We start from the raw sequence: 13,750 nt of genomic DNA on the forward strand, positions 1-13,750 counted from the left end.
ACAGCCTTACCGAATGAATGTCCCAAAAGACAGCTTGGCACTAACCATTTCTTTTGTCCGCACTACTGAATTCCCATCATACACACCACCTAAGAAAAAGAAACACCTGCCCCTTATTGATCATCTCATTTATAGACATTTCCCATCACAAAGTGATTCAGTCATGAGGTAAGGACACCTAAAAATAAACCATCAGGGGCAGACAAATTCAAGAATCTAATCCATAATTGTCCCTCTGCCTTCAAAGAACACTGGGCAGAGCGCTTCCTGGCTCCTCTTCTGTTAGGAACACATTATATAACCCTGATCACATCATTAACCTGATGAGGCCTCAGCTTTCTCACCTTTAAGGAACAGATGCATGATTAGGTGGCCTCTAATGTGCCTGCTAACATAAAACGGCCATGATCTGATGTTCTCTTCACATGTTTCTCAAATGTTATGAGAAATTGAGAGTAAAAATCTTAAAAAAAAAAAAAAATTATAAACACCACACTCAGTTTTCAATTTGGGGGGAATTTATAAAGAATAACCAAAATTTTAAACCCTGAAGATTTTCTTTAAATGAGAGAAATAAATCTTTCAATAAACGGAACATAGTTTGAATCTAACAGTGAGGTCACTCCTAAAACTTCACTAGTGGCACGGAAACCCTTATCTTAAAAGGAATGTGAAGAGCTTGAAAGGAATCCACCCTACAGCAGTAAAAATGGTAACATATTTGACAACCTTCCTCTGGTCCGAATGTTCGGCTACTTTAAGTGATGAGGACATAGAAAGTTTCCAATTCCTCCACCCTGTATCTTGGCAGTCTGACTTAATTTTGGATTAAAAAGTCCTTAAGAAAGCCATTTGATTCCATTTTTAAGTGTTAGGAACTGACCTCCTCTACCTACACTACAGGCAGAATTCCCACTGAGTTCTATCTATATCGTGCCGTTTTAGCCTCCTGCACAGGAAACTTTCATCAAGCTCTTTTCTAGAAAGCGTATCAGAAGAAAACTGGGGCCAGAAAATGCGTGCTTATCTCCTGTCCCTGGTACTTGGAGGCTGTGAGGATTGCATAAGCCACCGAACTTCCCATGCCGAGCTTCTTGCATCTGAAAAATGCGATAATACCTACCCCAAAGTCATGAGAAAGCAGCAAGGCGCACGCAGCGCGGAAGCACGAGGCGCCTCCCGCAACGCACGTCTGCGTTCGCGTCCTCCGCGGCGAAGCCGCTTGCGTACCTGCTGCCCACGCTGCAAGCCGGCATCCCCGAGTCCCGCAGAGGTACACCTCTGCTGGGCTGGTATTCAGACGTTATTTCCCTAACTGTCCTAAAGCCCTGAAACACCTGTTCACCACTCCTTAGGTTGGATTTTGTATTCCTGTTGTCCTGTCTCTCTCCCGTTTCCTACTCTATGCTTCTTAAAATTGCTAAAATCCTGACAGGAGTCTTCACTGCCCTTTTGGCTTTTAATATTATTCTCATCCACTCTTAGGTAATAGAACAAAGGTATCCACGTGGCTTCTTCTAACCTCACCACTCTCTCTGAGTGTTTGGATAAATGCTAGATACAATTTTTAAACTGTCTTTTGTCTTAGATGAATGAGACACACAATTATTCTGTATTGCCATCTTCTACAATCTTTTATATGTAATATAAAAATTTATAATATACGTATGTATACTGCATTAAGCTCACATCCTTAAACTGAGATGCTATTAAGACAAGACATGACTCTGATTTGTTTTAGCAATGATTAGATATTTATTTATCAGACATTTTCTAAGTGCCTACCATGTGATGAACACACACAAGGGTTTCAAAGATGAATGGAATGTGATCTGTGACTTTACAGAATAACCACATTGTTGGGCACCAAATATTTAAACACCTTATCATGGGTATATAAGATGAGATAAAAGATTGTGCAAAATGTTCCAGAAGCATAAAGAAAGGAATGGTAACTTTATAGTGGGCAGAATCAACAGAAGTGCTCTATGGAAAGTGGCTTCTGACCTGGTCCCACAGAATAATGACTTTGATAGAGAGAATGAAAGGGGGATATTCGAGTGGAAGAAACAGAATGAGGGAAGACATGAAACATAAACAGGTATGACGTATTCCTGGAAAATGTATTCTTCAGGAAGTTAGAATAACAGGAACCTAAGAGGGGGTAGCTAAAAAAAAGAAAAAAAAGGGGTAGCTAAAAAAAAAAGAAAAAAAAATCCAGAAGTCTAGCCTGGATTAGAACTAAGTTCTACTAGTCCTCTAAGAGTTTTGGCTAACATTTGACATTATAAAATTTTGATTTGGAGTTCATCTTCACTTCAAACAGTTAGCCACATTATATTCAACAAAAACACATAGCAGCAAGCAGAACCAAAGCACAGGCCCGACGGGCTCCAGGCTCCGAAGTGAGCACAGATAGCCTAGAATCAACTCATTTGGTACAACTGAGACCAAAATTGCCCCACTTGAGGTGGGGGGCTGGCATTAAGACTTCCTGCTTAACATCATGGCCTGGTTGGGTGGGACTCCCCTTCCACATAAGAAGTTAAGAGAAACACTGAAAGTCGTGCTAATTTGGGTAAAGATTTATGTAAACTCTATGCCAAAGAAAGCCAGGAGGAAGCTAACATCAAGAGAAAAACAAAAAGCACAATAATCACTCAAATACACAAAATTCCTAAAAACAGACCAGGAAAAACTTACATTAAAAGACAGCCAGTAATAAGGAATTGAATTCATTACAAAGTGAAAATACCGAGTAATCTGAAAATGTCTTTAGGATTACTGTATCTATTAGCCTCAAAGTAAAATACAATAAAGGAATAAATACCTTGAAAACAAAAGAAGAATGTTTGAAACAAAACAAGGAGAAATAAAAGAGAGATACAACATTGAAAAGAATCAAATAGAAAATCTGGAAATAGGAAACTTTGCCGTTGAAATGAAAATACAGTGGAAGGGATACAATCTAGAGTAGACACAATCAGAGAGAAATTTAGTCAACTGTCATGCGGTACTGGAGAACTCATATAACATACAGAACAGAGAGACAGAGATTAACATGTCTTCAGAAATCTGTGTTTAATGCATTTTTATGAGCTGTGGCTACAGACAGGCTATCGGCCACCTCAAGGTAACTACACTCAACAGCCATTTTTCGAAGGCAGGACATCTGAGCAACTCGTGTGCAAGCTCAGAGGACACAGAACCAGCTGTGGAGGACAAGCACTTGCGGCAGGCAATGCCATGTAGCTGCTCGAGGACTTCCAACTTCCATCTCAGTTCCTCCAGCATTTTGGGAATCTGAGAAGAAGTCTCTCAAATACGGACATCTACCCCTTTCTAATTATGGCGCTTCTTGAGCAAGCCAGGTCCTCCCACGTTTAAAAACTCAAGACTCTGCAATGCCAGGAGACATAATCTACAGTTTCCTAAAATATGCCATGTATCTATTTGTATATTTAACATAATTATTTAAAAGTCACTATAATGAGGCCATGGGCCTGAGAGGCAGAAAACAGACTTTTACCCTGAACGTGGCCTTATCAGTATTTATTTCAGTGTCAGCTGATTCTAAATGCTTTTTGCAAGCATTGCCAAACATTTCATAGGCAAGAATTTCACACAAATCATGGGTTGACAGTAACAGGAACGTATCCATCCTTTTCATTGGCATTTTAGAAGACACATTAAGATCTGTGATGATAATGTAAACATTTCAAGTATCCGCTCACATTCTAAATTTAGGCTTTTTTTTTTTTTTTGTAGTTTAGAGAGCTGAGGAGTTATTACCATGTGAAAAATTGAAATATTTCAATTACAAAAGCTAAATTCCTGCTACAAGAGGGATAGATGTTTACCATTTTTTCCTGTAAGTAAAGCTACTCTTCATGCCTGTAAGACTTCCAAAATCACAAATATTTATTTCAAAATGCATCTTTTCCTAAGAAGAAAAAATCCTTATCAGTCTTCCATATAAGGGAAGGTTAAATGAGAGCTCTTTCAAATTAAGTCAAATAAATTTCACAAAATATCACTTCAAGATACAATAAATATTTGCCATCTTATAGCAATATAAGAGATGAGAAATAAAATGATATTTGTAATATTAACCATGATATATCACATAATCCCCCGAATAAAAAAATAGAGCATTAGATTTTAAAAATAAAAACCCTATTCAGTTTTTCATATGAAATTACAAAAAAGCACATTTACTAGAGTATAACTTGTAAGAGGATCTTCTATAGCCATTCATCTTTCCACTGACAGAATGTCCCAGATTCTTACAAACTATCTAAAAATTGCTGGTCTAGCCTTGATTTCCATTCACTGCCACTATTCTGCATGAAGGAAAAGGATTTTTTGGAAGTCATGAAGTATTATGTGGTATAACAATTTTCATGCTCAAAGAATGCAAGAGTTGGATACAATTATAGAAACTTTTCTAAAGCAATAGAAGAGCAATTTTCAACCAAGTCATAATAGGTTTTTTTAACCTTAAAAAAATTCATTTTTTTTACCAACAATCTTCAACATAAGAATAATCTCCACCATAGATTTGAGTTATAAAAGAACATTTAACATACAATGTTGGAAAACATTTGTCATTGAGTAATGATGTGTTCATTTTCAACCATTATGAGACTGTGAATGTTAAATCATTACTTTTTTTCAGATTAGAAAACTTTTAACACTGTCAAAGTGTGGGACAAGCTCTCAAAACTATCCCTCAAAATATTTTGCCGAAAATATTTCAAAGTCAAATGTAAATTTAGTTTAGAAATATTTCCTAGCTGTTAAAACATAAATAACATGTATTCTCAAACCTCTGCAACATATTAGCTGCTTATTCCACATGGGACAATAACTTAAAAACATGCAAACACTATTTTTCTTCATAACTTCATAACACAATGTGTGGGGAAATAAAGCAGAAAATGTGAGACATTAGGAAATTGTTATCATCCTTGTACTTGAAACCTTCCATTTGGAATGCGAGTGGAGGTTGGGAAAATATAGGAATAAATCAGTTAACAAATTAATGATCAATATGATTTCAGCTACTGATAAGTGCTTTGAAAAAAACACACAAAAGATACAGAGATTGATTAATAAGAGCAAGGGTCATTTAGATTAGGTAGTTGGGGCTTCCCTTAAAAGGCAATATTTAAACTAAGTCCTAATGACATTAAAAAGCCAACCACTGGAAGACCTGGGAGGAAGAGCATTCTGGCGAGAGTCTCTATAAATCACTGTTCATTAACACACACATGCTGTGCCTCTATAACTAAACTGCAAGCTGCCCAAGTTCAGAGATAACATTGCCTTAGTTGCTTTATATGAACATTATTATTGGTATAACTCTACATTCCCAGTAGTTGATGAATAAAAGTCTGTTAGTTAATGAAAACACAATTTTTGTAGGAGTATGAAATATGCAGGTGTATACTGATTTTAGCTATTAGTAAAATATTAAAACTTTTAATTTAAATTATGTAAACAATGAAATGCCCAATATACTTACGAAATGAATTCCATAATAGAACTTTTTTAAAAGTTTTTTTCAAAATTCTGCATGTATTTTTTTTCTATGAGTACTAAAATTTCCAAATTAGGATATAAAAAATACACATTTGCATAATTAGTGTTACACATGTGAATGAGAACATACTCATTGTAATTAAAAGCAACCCTATGTTCACTGCAGCATTATTTACAATAGCCAAATTACAGAAGAAACCTAAGTGTCCATTGATAGATAAATGGATAAAGATGTGGTGTATACACTTAATGGCATATTACTCACCCATAAAAAAAGAATGAAATCCTGACGTTTGTAACAACACAGATACACCTAGTGGGAATTATGCTATGTGAAATAAGTCACACAGAGAAAGACAAATATTGTATGATCTCACGTGGAATCCAAAAAAAAGAAAAAAAAGGACAAACAAAACAACACAGAAACAGAATCACTTATATGGAGAACAAACTGGTCGTCACCAGAGGGGAAGGAGGTCAGGGGTTGCCAAAGTACATGAGGGGAATTAAGAGGTACAAACTTCCAGTTATAAAATAAGTCACGAGATGTCATATATATCACAAGGAATACAGTCAATAATATAATATTTTGTATGGTGACAGATGGTTACTAGACTTACAGTGGTGATCATTTCATAATATATTTAAATGTAGAATCACTATCTTGCACACATGAAACTAATACATTATATGGCAACCATAGTTCAACTCAAAGAAAAAATAACATAATTGTCGTGACTAACACCTCATATGAGAACATACTATTTTGAGTAACTAGAAAACACACTATGTTTGCATGAGAACTTTCTGATACAGGCTCTACCTAGGCTCACTGGATAATATAACAATCATTTCTATTTTATTAAACCAGGAAACTTCATAAAACTCTTGCAAATAAATCTTTATAAATGTTAGATCAAACATAGTCAATAACATGAAATATATGAGATAACACTACCCAAAATACTAATGTAAAAATTTGTTTACTGCACAAGACCCACTCAAATATTCCATTTCTCATGTTTATTTATTATATCTTAAACTATGACATTTATAATGTACATATATGTGTGCACACACATATATATCTATTATATAGGATTTACTTATTTGTGTGTACATAGATAATATAGATAGTAACCCCAAAAACACTATAAATTGGCAATTGCGAAAAAATACAAATGGTCCTCCATTTGATATATCTTAAAATTCTTACACTTATCAAAAAAAATTAAACATTAAATCAAAATGTTACTTTTCTCATATCCAATTGGCAGATATTAAAAAGTGCCCAATGTTGGAAAGTAAATGGGAAATAAGCACATTAATAATCTATGCTCAGTTATCAACTTAAATGGCTATTTGAAATTTATATAAAAGAATATTCCTGCCCTTTTACCTAGAAGTTCACCACTAGGAACATATCCTACAGAGTAATTCACACATTTATACAGAGGCATATGTGCATATAAATTTATTCCAAATGAGTGGAGAATGAATTAACAAAGAAAAATATTCTTTGTCTAAATAGCACTACTTTTATTCAAAAGTACAAGTTCCAAAACAAAATCTAAAATTATTGTATGATTTTGAAAAGAAATATTTTATAACATCATATTCCCTTTCATACTATTTTTAAAAAGGTAGATAAATGCATTAGCCCCCTTTAAAACTAGCTACAAGGGCCATTTTTGGAGATTATGAATGCCTCCAATTTCCCTTATCAATATGGTAAGCAGACAGTACGTTACCTCTAAAGATTTTCTACATAATAATAATAATGTTTAATATAGAGTGGGTAAGGAAAGGAAAGCAACTGCTGTTTTAAATTGGATAACTCATGTGCTTGATGACATAGTCTAATGACTTTAAGCTCCATACTTCATTTCATCTTACAAAATACTGTATACATAACAAAATATTATCTGCCACATGGTCCTTTCTTAGCCTTAATTAATTTATATTTATTAATAAGGGATAGCCTAGCAGCACTATATACAATAGCCAAGACATGGGAACAACCTAAACATCCATTGCCAGATGACTGGATAAAGAGGTTGTGGTGTATTTACACAATGGAATACTACTCAGTCATAAAAAAGAACAAAATAATGACACTTGCAGCAACACAGATGGACCTAAAGATCATCATTCTAAGCCAGAAAGAGAAAGAAGAATACCATATGATATCACTCATATGTGGAATCCAGAAAAAAAGAGGACACTAATGAACTCATCTACAAAACAGAAACAGACTCGCAGACATAGTAAACAATCTTATGATTACCAGGGGAAAGGGGGTAGGAAGGGATAAATTTGGGAGTTTGAGATTTGCAAATATTAGCTACTATAGATAGATAGATAGATAGATAGGTAGATTAAAAGCCCCCAAATTTCTTCTATATAGCATAAGTAACTATATTCAATATCTTGTCATAACCTTTAATAAAAAAAATATAAAAACAACATATGTATGTATACGCATGACTGGGGACATTGTGCTGAACATCAGAAATTGACACATTGTAATTGACTAGACTTCAATCTAAAATACTAATACTAATACTAAAATAACGGATAGCCTATAAAATGAAATAAATAGAAAAAAAAAGTAAAGGTAATTATTTTTGCTATCTTCTTTTCTGTGTTCTTCATTCTACCATACCAAAAATTAATGATAAATATTTATTTATTGTCTTCTCAGTCTTTGTACCCAATGCTGTTCTTTCAGTTTTTTTGATCTCTCTCTACACCACACTCATATTTCCTCATTCTTACCAATAAATATAAAGAAAATGAAGAAAATACGAGAAGTTCTTCTCAAGGCCCTCTATGTATAATAAACATCTAAGTGCCTACACCATGTTCCCAAGTCTCTGTACAAGATCCTGGGGATGCAACAGTGGACATTATTAGTCCCTGTTTGACCTTATAGAATTCAAAATTATACATCTTCTCTGTTTCTTATTAGAAGATAAGTTAGTCATCCAGGTTGCTCACAGTTAATGCCAGCAGTATTTTTCCTCTTATTCCATCTTGTATGGAAAAATATAAAGAAGCTATTTGAATCTGGAGAACTCTGTGGTTATCTTCAAAAGTGTAATTTTAATAGAGCATTTTGAAAGTGTTTCAGGGTTAAGACATAAGTATTTGATGAGGAAGCAGATGCAGTGTTTTACAAGCAGATTTGTGCAAAACAGTTGGCTTGTGAAAGCAAAAAAGATAAATCGGACAGTAACTAGGGAGGACAGCAACGCCAGGCTAAAGCATTTTCGTATAGAATGTAACCCACATGCCTGTGATGGAGCACGATTGGTAAGCAGAGGAGAAAGAGGAACTGACAATGATACCCAAAATAAGAGCGTGTGTCTGAGGGATCAAAATTCAGACAGAGGTAAAACTATGAAGGCATAGTTTTAAAAGTAAACTTAAAAAGTAAACAGAATATTTCTTTGACTACTGGTCTAGGGAAGATGAGAGGACAGATTTTATGAAGAGGATAGATGGTCTCTGAATAAAGGAACTTGGTGAAGATGATTTTTTCATGACCTTCGAAGGAGACTCACTTGGACAGTGAACATCCTTCTCCTGAGTAAACAGAAACTCAGTAATCAAATTAACTAGCTAAGAAGATAAAAACTGGTTTAAATTAACTCTTTAAATTCCAAAGAAAGGAAGTGAAAGGTTTTAGTCTATCTCTAACAGTAGCTCTAGAATATGCAGATTTTATCATGAGCCATACTCCCTGCGAGGTTACCAGAGCACCATATGTATTCTTACACCAATCCTGGGAGGCTGACACCATTATTAGCCCACTTAACAGATGGGAAAACAAGTCAGCAAGTGGTGGAACCGATGTGTCAATACAGAATTTATGATCTTAATCACGAATAGGGATTTCCTCTGAGCTGATTTTCACAAGACATATTAGGAAATAAATAGATAATACAAATATAGTACTTGAAACTTTCAACCCTACATTAGTGTGTTTGCCTTTAAAGTAATATGGTTTTTATATAGGCAGTTTTAAAACATAGGGAAGTGCAAAGAAAAATATCATTGGTTATCATCAAAGCCATTCTTAACGTCTGCCACACAGAGGTTTTCGTGCACATATTTCCTAATCTTTCAATGACTATAGGCACACAAACACATATATTACAAAAAGACACCACCCTATCTGTTTCAAAACTTGCTTTCTAAACTTCCGAAATACTGAAACATTTTTCCAGGTCAAAAATAGATGTCATAATTTTTAATGATTGCTCATTATTCATTAAACAGCTTGACTAAGATTTATTTAGGCAATTCTCCACTGTAGGACATATGAACTGTTTTTCTCCATTCTTTATTTTGCAATTATGAAGGAATCAAAATAAGATTGTAAGAAACAATCTTTTATACATAACTGCGTATGTCATATTATGCCATTCAGAGTTTCTTTTTTATAATTTTATAGTGTATAAAATATCACATACCTTTAGTTCTGTTCCACTGGCTCTATTTTTTAGACCCCTACCGTTAAAGTTTTATAGCTTTCCAAAGAATTTTACTATTTTTAAGGCTAATATATAACCCACCCTTGCTAGCTTTATTTTTCAAATACTTAATTGAAATTAAAATTTATAATTGTGAATTTCTGTAAGTTGCTTAACCTCTCTGTGTCTAATTTATGGGCCAGTAAAATGAGGATAATAATGGCATCTACCTCATAGAATTGTTGAGAAGATTAAATGAGTTAATAAATGCTGAAGGCTGACAACAGCGTCTGGCACACAGTCAGCAATGAACTCTCTTTCTATATAGATATATGTATGTGTATATATACATACACACACACAATGTTATCTGTGTGTGTTTAGGAATAAATCCTACATATATCTAGGTATGTAGATGTAGCATATATATATAGTTATAGTTATAACTAATTTATATGCACATATACATAAAACAAAAAGTTACCACTGGTACACATGAACTAATAAATGCTTATACTGTACCCATTTCTAAACAATTAGAGTAACACCTCTGACTACTATGATTCTTTTAACATACTGCTAGATGTGATTTCCTAACTTTATTTAAACTTTCATATCAATATACATAAGCTCAATTCCAATAATTTTTTAAAATAAATTATAAAGCTCTTCATGTTTTCCCATCTTCTAGAGCAGTGTAAGTATCACAGGTATTATTAATTATAATTAATAATAATTATTATTACTTAGTATTGGTACAGCTCACCTGAAAAAGTGTATTCATGCAGCAAGTCTGCTGATCAGATTTTTTTTTAACTTTTTCTATCTGCTTCCCCTCTTCAAAATTCTTCCATTGTTACATATCTAGTGACACATTCTAACTTACTGAATTTGTGTAATTCATGTCCATTTTCTAATTAATTTATATTTTCCTAAAAGACTGTTCTACTGGGATTTCAAAATATGAGTCGTCTAGAGTTTATAAAGCAATGACTTACAATTCTTCTGCATCGATGGGTAGATCTCCTTCCTTGTTCCTAATATTCTGAATTTATGTTTCATATCATTTATTTTTATCCATGTTGATTTATTCTATTTAAATAACTGGTTTGTCTATTTGAAAAACCCACTCTTTGATTTAATTATCACTTTTTTTGTTCTTTGTTTGATATCTTAGTTAATTTTTACTCTCTTGCCTGTCGCTATCATATGAACTCTGCACTACTGCTGGGCTTCTATTAAGCACCCTGATTCTAATAGTTTTCTCATTATAAATGTCAGTGCAGCATTAGTATGTAACACTTTTCTATATTTTTTGTCTCCCTAATGTTATACCGTTTTACTGCTTTGAATTTTTCTAATTGTTCTCTTTGTTTGTTATTCAAAAGCAAAAGTGAACACATTTTTCTCCTGGTCAGTTAAGAATTAAATTGTATATTTTGACTTTGATGCAGGGAATTTAGTACATATTTACTTTCAATTCCCTACTCCATAATTACTCAATCTCCATTATTACAGTCTGGGGTTTTACATGCAGATTATCATCATTATATTGACACGTTTACAGTATAATCTATTATCTGAAGAATATCTGTCTTTCACATTCACTTGTACACAAGACATTTTAAACTCCATTCTTAATTTCTTAATTTTTTTCATTCGGTTGGAAAGCATTTTCCAGTAATTTTTCCTAATAGATTAAACGTTACATTTTCTGAACACTTGAATGTTTAAGAATATCTTTCAATCACTACCATACACAAACCTCCTAGCTCTTCAAAATATAACTATTACATTACAATATATTTTCCTTAAAATTCTATAGCTAGAATTTTTGCATTGTCTTCTGACATATGAAATTGAAAATAAAATGTGTGAAGCCAATTGACTTTTCCCCCTTCTTGGTAATCTATCTGTTTCTTTGGCTTGGATACTGGTAGAAGTTTTCTTATTTATTGTAGCACAATTAAGTTGACTAGACAGTAGCAAAATAGAAAAATAAATCACTGCAAGATACACATTTAAGTAAATACTCTTCTATTATGCCTCTGATTATTATCTCATTTCCACTTACTCTGCTTTCTCTTTGAGGCACATCTATTTCCGCCCCCTGCTCTCTGTTCCCTTACTCTGCTCTTTTTATTCAAAGTGTTCATCCTTCCTACCTTACGTAGCTCGAACTTCCCAGGTCCACAGCCAGTCATCCCTCCACAGGATGTCAGCTCTGTGAGAGTAGGCACAGTATTTGCTCTGTTTATTGCTGTACCCCAGAGAACTGAACAAGATCTAGCACGGCTAGAATAGAAATATGTTTGAGTGAATCACTGAAATTATATGTGTTGGGTCATCACTTTGTCCTTAAAACAATTGATTTTCTCTCATGTTATTTCAGCCGTTACCATTTACATCTGCATTATTAAGAGCTGATAAAAATCTGTCCTTGTTATTATCAATTTAATTTTTTTAGCCCTAATTCTACTCATTACTGCCTCCAATGTGGGATTCGCTTTTAGATTCTTACCAATTGTCTTACTTCTTTTCCCTTGTCTTATTTTTTCCTGTGTTCCTCTCATTTTTCACCGATGGCATGCCTTCATGGCTGTGTTGAGGTCCTTACATTCTGCAAGGTGTATGTGTGTCTATGCACTTATCTTTAGGTAAAAGATAATGGGTTAACAGTTGCAGGCATCGCTACCTGGGCTCATCTGCTTCCCACGACCGAGTACTGTGCCTGGCTTGGGACTGTCTTCCAGGAAGTCCCTGTGACTTGATTAGTTTCCCTAGGACTTCCAAGATGTGCCTACATGCAGGAGGAGGAAGGAAGCATGGTGGAGACAGCAGGAAGAGTCACTTGCGTTTCACAGAAGTCCCAGAAGAGTACAGAGGAGCTCACACCTGTTTTCCTCATTAACCAGAAGGGTAAGGTCTCCAGGTCGGAAGTAGAGCAACGAAGCATTCTCCTCCCTCAGTCTCAAGCCATCTTTACTTTATGACACACATTCGAGGCAAAATAAAAATACGAAACTTGGTCCAAGTTTTCTGAGCAGAACTCCTTTTGATTTATGCATAGTGTGTGTTTCTTCAAGACTATCAGATTGCCCATCAGACGTAGTTGTCAATGTTTTTGTAAGGGTTGACATGTTTTAGTGTATCTCTTCAAGAGTTCATAAGTGCTGGGGAAAGCTACATTATATAAATTTTAATTAAAGCAGTAGCCAAGGTTTTTGACAGATATTATATACTTCTAATGAAATTATCTAAAATACGATATGAAATGTGGGTATTATTTACCATGATTAAGCTACTAACTGCAATTGATATTTATTGTATGTCTTTCTTCCCTGGGTACTCATTATTTGCCACCTACCAGCTAGTAGTGAAAATCCAAATTGATTAATTTTTAACCCAGATTTTTTAAAACATTAATAATATTTTAAAATTAATACATGCCAGGCTTTTTTTCATATTATGTATGTCCGATTTTTCACTTGCAATATAGAAAAAATGATTTAGTCATGAAAATGGCTTTCCCTTTGCTTATGAGCAACTATAAATCTGTTCCTTGAAAATAGCCTCGAAGATACTTCAAACACCCAAGCCCGCACTAATTTCTCCTCCCTCTGAACTTCTACCGCACATTCGCTCACTAACACGCAATTCACTGCTTAATTATTTGCAAATTCTGAGTATGAAATGTTCTTAAGATCGATGTGCCAGAAGGGACCTCG

At 34.2% G+C, this 13,750-nt stretch overlaps 1 protein-coding gene across 4 annotated transcripts in view; it reads right to left on the reverse strand.

Annotated features, from left to right (window-relative positions):
- Positions 1-13,750, reverse strand: part of DPYD (dihydropyrimidine dehydrogenase) — a 720,433-nt gene that overhangs the window by 568,135 nt on the left and 138,548 nt on the right. The gene's annotated exons all lie outside the window — the stretch shown is intronic.

The sequence above is a fragment of the Camelus ferus genome, chromosome 9, assembly GCF_009834535.1.
Source record: "Camelus ferus isolate YT-003-E chromosome 9, BCGSAC_Cfer_1.0, whole genome shotgun sequence".
Taxonomy (NCBI): domain Eukaryota; kingdom Metazoa; phylum Chordata; class Mammalia; order Artiodactyla; family Camelidae; genus Camelus; species Camelus ferus.